At 41.3% G+C, this 8,307-nt stretch overlaps 2 pseudogenes across 1 annotated transcript; both read left to right on the top strand.

Annotated features, from left to right (window-relative positions):
- The first annotated feature begins 278 nt into the window (after positions 1-278).
- LOC147921366 (protein neprosin-like) lies at positions 279-8,018 on the top strand (annotated as a pseudogene). The gene is made up of 7 exons (XR_015589498.1): positions 279-386; positions 530-616; positions 718-894; positions 6,770-6,929; positions 7,025-7,078; positions 7,157-7,288; positions 7,623-8,018. The product of XR_015589498.1 is annotated as a protein neprosin-like (transcript).
- On the top strand, positions 1,041-3,955 carry LOC147921367 (uncharacterized; annotated as a pseudogene).
- Positions 8,019-8,307: the final 289 nt, after the last annotated feature.

The following is an 8,307-nucleotide window of genomic DNA, read 5'->3' as shown; positions in this document are numbered from 1 at the left end:
TTCAAAATATATTAAACCATAATGATACGGTATTCCTCCCAGTTTTTATATATTTACTATAAACCCATAATTTTTGCATATAATGTTTTTCCATAATCGTTGTAGTTAGAATATATAATAAATACATTACCTTAAAAATTCTTTCTTAAAGTAGTCAAACATAGTGATTATATTGCTTGTTTTAAATAAACTGTAATTATATTGCTTTTCTCTTCTAGACAACGTAATATGTATATAAATAACAGTCTTCTCAATCTCGAGAAAAGAAAAGTAGTAAAATGTCTACAGAAATTATAATGGCTCTTATTATGAATCTTTTACTTCTTTTGTTCTCAGCAGCCCTAGTTCGTTCCGGTCACAGTATGTTGCCTCTCAAGTCTTTTAAGGTTAGCTTTAAAATAAGAAACTTGTGAAACACGTCATGGATTAAGTTCGTCATCGTCTAGTTTTCTGTTTTTATAACGTAACATCTGTTGTCTTGTTTATATTTTGTCATAGAAATCTTAACTTTTTTCTGGGGCATTGGCAGATAAGTGGAAATGTAACGTACGATTGCATTGATATTTACAATCAACCAGGGCTTGATCATCCATTACTCAAAAACCACACAATCCAGGTGTGTAGATGTTTGAGAAATTTTTTTCCTATGTACATAATTACTTTCATAAAATGTGAATTTAAATTTCACTGTATGCAATATTCGTTTTTTTTTTGAAGATGAAACCATCAATTTCGAGATCTGAATTTAAGAATCTAACTGACAACGACAAAATATATAAGAAGAAAATTAGATGTCCAGACGGAACCGTTCCTATATTAAGAAGAAATTCAAAAGATTACATAACAAACCCACAATATTTTCATCTCCTCTCACACAATCGCCCTGAAGCACATGTAAGCATTTATCCCCTCTCCTAATTAATCAATCTAATAATTTTTAAAAAGTATATTTACTTTAAATAAAAATATATACACACATTATAAGCAACTGATTTCTTTAAGTGATGGCGATTTCCGAGACGGTGGCACAGGATACGACTATGGTTGACCTTGGGGAGAAGGATCTTCCGTTGGGGGATCCGCCGGACTCTGGAGGATTGTGGGTGCACAAAATGAAAGACAGTTTTGGAGGGGGTCAGTTGATGCCGGAGGCAGTGCTTGATGGGGCGTTTGTGGATGCGAGAGTTAAACTGGCGTTTCCGGATGGGGAAGATGGAGAACCAGTTATAACTATTGAAAAGGAGGTACAAGAGGTGATGCAGGGTTTGTGGAAACAATGTATGATAGTCAAAGTGCTCGGAAGCATATTTCGATTTCGGTGTTGAACAAAAAATTGCGTGAAATGTGGAAACCAAACGGGGCAATGCATGTGTTTGATCTCCCGAAACAGTTTTTCATGGTCCGGTTCGAGCGAGAGGAGGAGTACTTGGCGGCACTCACCGGAGGTCCATGGAAAGTGTTTGGTAGCTACTTGTTGGTACAAGCTTGGTCACCGGATTTCGATCCATCGAGGGATGATATCACGACAACGCCTGTTTGGATTCGGCTGGCTAATCTTCCTGTGACCTTTTATCATGATCGGATCTTGATGGGGATTGCTAGGGGATTAGGGAAACCTATTCGTGTGGATTCCACCACTCTCAATTTCGATCGAGCTAGGTTTGCACGGGTTTGTGTGGAGGTTGATCTCCGATGACCATTGAAGGGTACAGTGCAGGTGAATGGTGAGAGATTTTTTGTGTCTTACGAGGGGTTAAGTAACATATGCTCTGGCTGCGGTATATATGGGCATTTGGTGCATTCTTGTCCCCGGCGGATGAATGAGAGGGAGGTGACAGCTCCGTCCCCATGTCATGAGGTCACTACAACGCGATCGGAAAACCAGACCGAGGATGGGTTTACTGAGGTTAGGAGGGGTGGCCGGCGAACAGGACCACCACAACAGACGGTGGTTTTTGCGGCAGGTAGTTCGGGGGGAATCGGGCGCAATCTTCGGGAAATCTCCCCACAGGATACGGTGAATATTCTTGTTTCCAATAAATTCGGAGGGTTGGAAGATACGAATATCTCTTCTGATTCTCCATGTGGGATGATTCAATTGGAGGCAAATAAGGAAACTGTGATATTGACTTCTCAATTACCGTTGGGAAAACGTGATCAACACGGGAGGGGCGCACGTGTGGGTGTGGCGACTGGTAAAAATAAGGGGTCGAGTCGAGTTGGGCCCTCTGATAAAAAATCCCAAAAAGCTACTGTGGGAGGGAATGGGCCTAAAACAATTCAGAATAGATCCAATAGGCCTGGGAAAGGGTTGATTTTTGGCCCCAGAAATGGCGAGGTGTCGTTACCATCGAATGGCAAACGTTTATGGGTGGAGTCGGAGGATACTGGTCACGTCGGAGGGGTTTTCTCGTCTGGTGGTAGTGTACCAGGAAAGGAATCGGAAAGAGGAGAGAAGGATGATGTTGGCTGTTCGATTCTTTCCTTGTCGGGGACTGAGTAGATGCAGGTTGAGGAGAGGAGCCATAGCTCGAGTAATGGAAGGACGGTAGATCCGACGGTTTATCAGGTTCCCCCGATGGTTCTAATAAACCCAATTTTCGCCGCTCAATTCGATATATGTTGAAGAAATTCAATACGGATCTGTTAGCTGTGTTTGAAACCCATGCTGGTGGGGATAATGCGAGTCGCATTTGTCGTGGTTTAGGTTTTGATCACTCGTTTAAGGTGGACGCAACTGGTCAGAGTTGTTGGTTGTGGTTGTTGTGGAGAAGTGAGATTGGGGTTGTGGATATTGTTGCTTTGACTACTCAGTTTATTCATGCTCGTGTAGTGAATGGTGATGATGTTTTGAATGTGATCGCGGTTTATGCAGCGCCTACAACGAGTAGACGGACTGGTTTATGGAATCAGCTTAGCGGTACGCTCTGCGGTGTTGATGGACCGATTATAGTGGGAGGGGATTTCAACACTATAGTTCGGTTGGATGAAAGATCGGGTGGAAATGGGCAACTCTCCACGGATTCACTTCTGTTTGGGGACTGGATTAACTCTGAATCCTTTATTGATATGGGGTTTAGAGGGAACAGGTTCACATGGAGACGAGGGAAGGTGACACAAAATTTTATTGCTAAACGGTTGGACAGGGTGTTATGCAGTCCTCAAGCACGGCTTAAGTGGCAAGATGCGGTTGTCTCTCATCTACCGTTTATGGCCTCAGATCATGCCCCCCTCTATGTGCAGTTGAACCCCAAAGTGGAGAGGGATCCGAGACGACGACATTTTCGTTTTGAAGCCGCTTGGTTAACTCATGAAAGCTTTAAGGAATTGTTGGAGATGTCGTGGCGTAGGGATATCACAACAACAAAAGCTTTTTCGGCACTAAATTTGGTTCTGAAAAAATGGAATTGAGAAGTATTTGGAGATGTTGCTCAGAGAAAAGAGAAGTTATTGAGGGAGATCCAGGAAATACAAGATATTTTGGATATTACACAAACGGATGAGTTGTTTTGTAAGGAGGAGGTTTTACTCCAGGAGCTTGACTTGGTGTTGGAGCAAGAGGAAGTCATCTGGTTCCAAAAGTCTAGAGAAAAATGGTTTAGTTTGGGTGATCGCAATACTAGCTTTTTTCATACATCCACTGTTATTCGGAGACGCCGGAACAAGGTTGAAGCCTTGAAGAATGATGATGGAGTTTGGCTCACTGATCCACACGAGTTGGAGACTATGGCAGTGACCTATTATAAGCGCTTGTATTCAATGGTTGATGTTGACATGCTGGTTCCGGCTCTACCACAGGTGGGGTTCCAAGCGTTTACATGGGAGGAGAAGGTTAGTTTGAGTAAACCTATGCTCGCTACTGAGGTCAAGGCTGCTATCAGAAGTATGAGTGATTATAAAGCACCAGGACCAGATGGCTATCAACCTATTTTTTATTAGAAGTGCTGGGATGTTGTTGGAGAGTCGGTGGTTAAGTTTGTGTTACAGTTTTTTGAAACGGGGGAGCTCCCATTGGGTCTGAATGATGCTTTGTTTTGCTTGATCCCTAAAGTGGCGAAGCCGGAGAGGATAACACAATTCCGGCCCATCAGCCTATGCAATGTTATTTTTAAGATTATAACAAAGGTAATGGTTACACGGTTGAAGCTGGTGATCTCCAAATTGATTGGTCCCTCCCAATCAAGTTTTATACCAGGACGACTCATCATTGATAATATTGTAGTCGTCCAAGAAGCAGTTCATTCGATGAGGAGGAAGAAGGGTCGAAAGGGCTGGATGTTGTTAAAATTGGACTTGGAGAAAGCTTATGACCGCATACTCTGGGACTTTTTGGAGGATACACTACTCGCAGTGGGTTTCTCTAATTTATGGATCAAGTGGATTATGCAGTGTGTTACGAACCCGTAAATGAACATATTGTGGAATGGAGAAACAACAAAATCTTTTAAGCCATCTAGGGGACTTCACCAAGGGGATCCCTTGTCCCCGTATTTATTTGTTCTGCGTCTGGAGCGCCTATGTAAAATGATTGATAAAGCTACAACAAGGAAGCAATGGAAGCCGATCTGGCTATCTCAGGGAGGACCTCTTCTCTCGCATATCTGCTTTGCGGATGATCTGATTCTCTTCGCTGAGGCCTCTGTTGCACAGATCAGAGTCATTAGAAGGATTCTTGAAGACTTTTGCACTGCTTCAGGGCAAAAGGTGAGTCTTGAGAAGTCAAAGATTTACTTCTCCCAGAATGTTTCCAGGAATATGCAGAGGTTGATATCAGTGGAAAGTGGTATTAAATCAACGACAGATTTGGGGAAGTATCTTGGGGTGCCAGTCCTACAGAAGAGGTTGAATAAGTCCATGTTTGGGGAGGTCTTGGAACGGGTATCTTCGAAGCTAGCAGGGTGGAAAGAACATTGCTTGAGTTTTGCAGGTCGACTCACTCTCACGAGAGCTGTGCTTGGAGCCATTCCGATTCACACCATGAGTGTTATTTCTTTACCTAAAGCGCTGTTAGACGAGTTAGAGAAGGTGTCACGTTCTTTTCTTTGGGGGAGCACTCTAGAGAAGAGGAAGCAGCATCTTATATCTTGGGACCGAGTGTGTACACCAAAGCATGAAGGAGGGATTGGTATTAAAAGACTTCAGGATATGAATAAGGCGCTTCTTGCCAAGGTGGGTTGGAGGTTACTGGGTGATCAGGAGAGCCTATGGGCTCGTGTCCTTCACCGCAAATACCGTGTATGGGATCTTCGGGTGGTGGATTGGTAAAGCCAAAGGGGAACTGGTCTTCTACTTGGAGAAGTGTGGCGGTTGGGATAAGAGAGGTGATTGTACCAGGACACGGTTGGGTTGTGGGTGATGGCAGACAGATTCGTTTCTGGAAGAACAAGTGGTTGCTTGAGAAACTTATTATTGAGATTATACAGAATGGGATCCCTGAAAGCCGATTGGATGAGGTCGCAAGTGATTTATGGGAGGATGGGAGGAGTTGATTATTGCACAGAATAACACCATGGGTATATGAGGATATCAAGTTACGACTCGGGGCTATGGTATTGGATAACTTCACTGGGGCCAGGGATAAACTGTCATGGGCAGAAGTTGTGAATGGTCAGTTCATAGTTAAATCGGCGTATACTCTGCTTTCTCGTAAATAGGGTGAGGGACCGCAGCTTGACAAGTTTTGGGCTCGAGTTTGGGGTGTATCGGCACCAGAGGGTGTGAAAGTGTTTTTGTGGTTGGTTGGACATCAGGCTTTGATGTCAAACGCTGAGCAATTTCGTCGCCACTTATGTGGTTCCTCGTTGTGTGAAATCTGTAAAGGAGGAGAGGAAACTATAATGCACATTTTGCGTGACTGTCCAGCAATGGCTCGAAAACAGCCTTGGTTTTTTTCTGCGTCCTTACTTGAGTGGCTGTTTACAAACCTCCATGTGGTGTCAAGTTCAGGGGATTTGGTGTGGTCTACCTTGTTTAGTGTCGCGGCTTGGTGGGGTTGGAAGTGGCGATGTGGTAATGTGTTTGGAGTACAGGGCAAATGCAGGGATAGGGTAAAGTTTCTTAAAGATCTGGCGAAGGAGGTTGGACTTGCTCATCAAGCTACAAAGGGGATACGTTCTGGACCTGCAAGGGAGGAGCGGTTAATAAGTTGGTCTCGTCCGCTGAGGGGATGGTGGAAGATGAATACTGATTGAGCTTCACAAGGGAATCCGGGGTTAGCAACTGCAGGTGGTGTTTTGAGGAATGAAATCAGGGAGTGGCAGGCGGGTTTTTCTCTCAATATTGGTGTTTGCTCAGCCCCGATGGCGGAATTGTGGGGTGCTTACTATGGGTTGTGTATTGCTTGGGAGAAACGAGTCGAGAGGTTGGAACTAGAGGTGGATAGTGAGATAGTGGTCGGTTTTCTTCAGACAGGGATTAGTTCATCTCATCCTTTGTCTTTCCTGGTACGGTTATGCCATGACTTCATATCAAGGGACTGAGTGGTCCGAGTTACGCATGTGCATAGAGAAGCTAACCGTTTTGCCGATGGGTTAGGAGCCTATGCTTTTTCTTTACATTTAGGTTTTCAGTTGTTTGAGACTAGTCCGACTTGTGTGGTGGATTTGTTCTCGCAAGATCTTAGTGGGTATGCTATACCACGGACTGTTTGTATTTAATTTTACTTTTTATTAATAATTCAAGGGAGGTCACTCCCTTTGTTCTACCAAAAATATATATATATATATATATATACACACATTTGTATGTCTTTTTAACTGATACTTGGTAGATTGCTGGAGTACGGTCAAATAATGGTCCATTTCGTGGTATAGAAGCTTGGTTTAATGGTTATGCGTTAAACGTCAGCACAGATGAAGCCTCATAGAGTGAAATATATATAGGCAGTGGATCAGATAAAAGAGGTCAATTTTATCTCAGCAGGTTTTATGGTACGTTTTTTATATTTAATTGGTTTTTTTTTTATCTTTTTACCAATTCATTAATATTGGGTTATATACTAAACTGTGCAAGTACTTTTTGACAGATAAATCCAAGTATATTCGGTGATGGACGTGTTTGGACATACGGATTTTGGCATGTATGAATTCCGTTAATTGTGTACACAATGTCTATGTTGAAATCCTTAACATATTAATCGTCAATATGGATTTTATAGGGTAAAGATGGGAAAGGATGTTACAATACCGCTTGTCCAAGGTTTGTTCAAGTTTCGCATGAGGTTCCCTTAGTCGAACCCTTTGACCTTAAGCCAGGAGTCCCTGTCTGGTTGTGTTGTTCCATCCATCAAGTATTTTCCTAATTTAATATACAATTTCCCATTTTCTTACTAAAATGTTTGAAGGCTTTTTTAATTTTCATTAGTTGTTTTTTTTCTTTTCCAAATTTTTATGCAAGTTTTATACATTAGTCACTAAGTTTTTTAACATAAACTTAGTGACTTATACATTAGTCACTAAGTTTTTTAACAGAAACTTAGTGACTGATGTATTTGATTATAATAGTATAACATGTGTAGTATGCAATAAATACTTTGCTTTTACAGTAAGATGATTATCAATTTAATTTAATGCCCTTTTTTATTAATGCATAAATTTGTTTTGTCTTTTTTGATATGTAAACAGGATAAACAAACAGAAAACTGGTGGTTAACATTTTTGTCAAAACCTAATGTAGATATTGGTTATTGGCCAAAAGAGTTATTCAACCTTATAAATAATGGTGCAAATGTCGTTGGAGTTGGAGGTGTGGTTCAGGCTTCTCCTTCAGGTTCAAGCCCTCCGATGGGTACTGGTAAATTTCCAACCGGGGACCGAAGAGCATCAGCAATGTTTACAAACATTGAAGCCTTAAATTCCAACTATGAGCAGCGTAAAATCAGTTCTTTTCATATGGAGAAGTTGCTAGATAGTCCAAATTGTTATGGGCTAAGAATTGGTACGGTAAAACCATTCCATCGTACTCTACTCGGTTACTTTTTCAATTATGGTGGCCCGGGAGGAAACTCTTGTGGAGTTTGACATTGCAAATGTAATTGTTAAAGTACCTGAGATTTAATAAAATTATTCTAAATTAAAAATATGAAATTTGCATACACTTAAGTTCTTCTTTTATTTTTTTCTCAAGCTGTCCAACTTGACTGCTAGCAGTCTTAATTACTAATAATATATATAGTCTAGAATTATACAAAAATGGACAATAATCAATAGATTGTACTCAAAATTAATACACATGCATGTTTTTTTGTATGACCATTTCTTCTTATTATTTTTAACCATTCTTTTATATTTCACTATTATATTTTACCAT

Source organism: Camelina sativa, chromosome 18 (assembly GCF_030686135.1).
Source record: "Camelina sativa cultivar CO46 ecotype springtype chromosome 18, ASM3068613v1".
NCBI classification, from domain to species: Eukaryota; Viridiplantae; Streptophyta; class Magnoliopsida; order Brassicales; family Brassicaceae; genus Camelina; species Camelina sativa.
The sequence above is the reverse complement of the archived record's forward strand: the minus strand, read 5'-3'. Positions and strand labels throughout refer to the sequence as shown.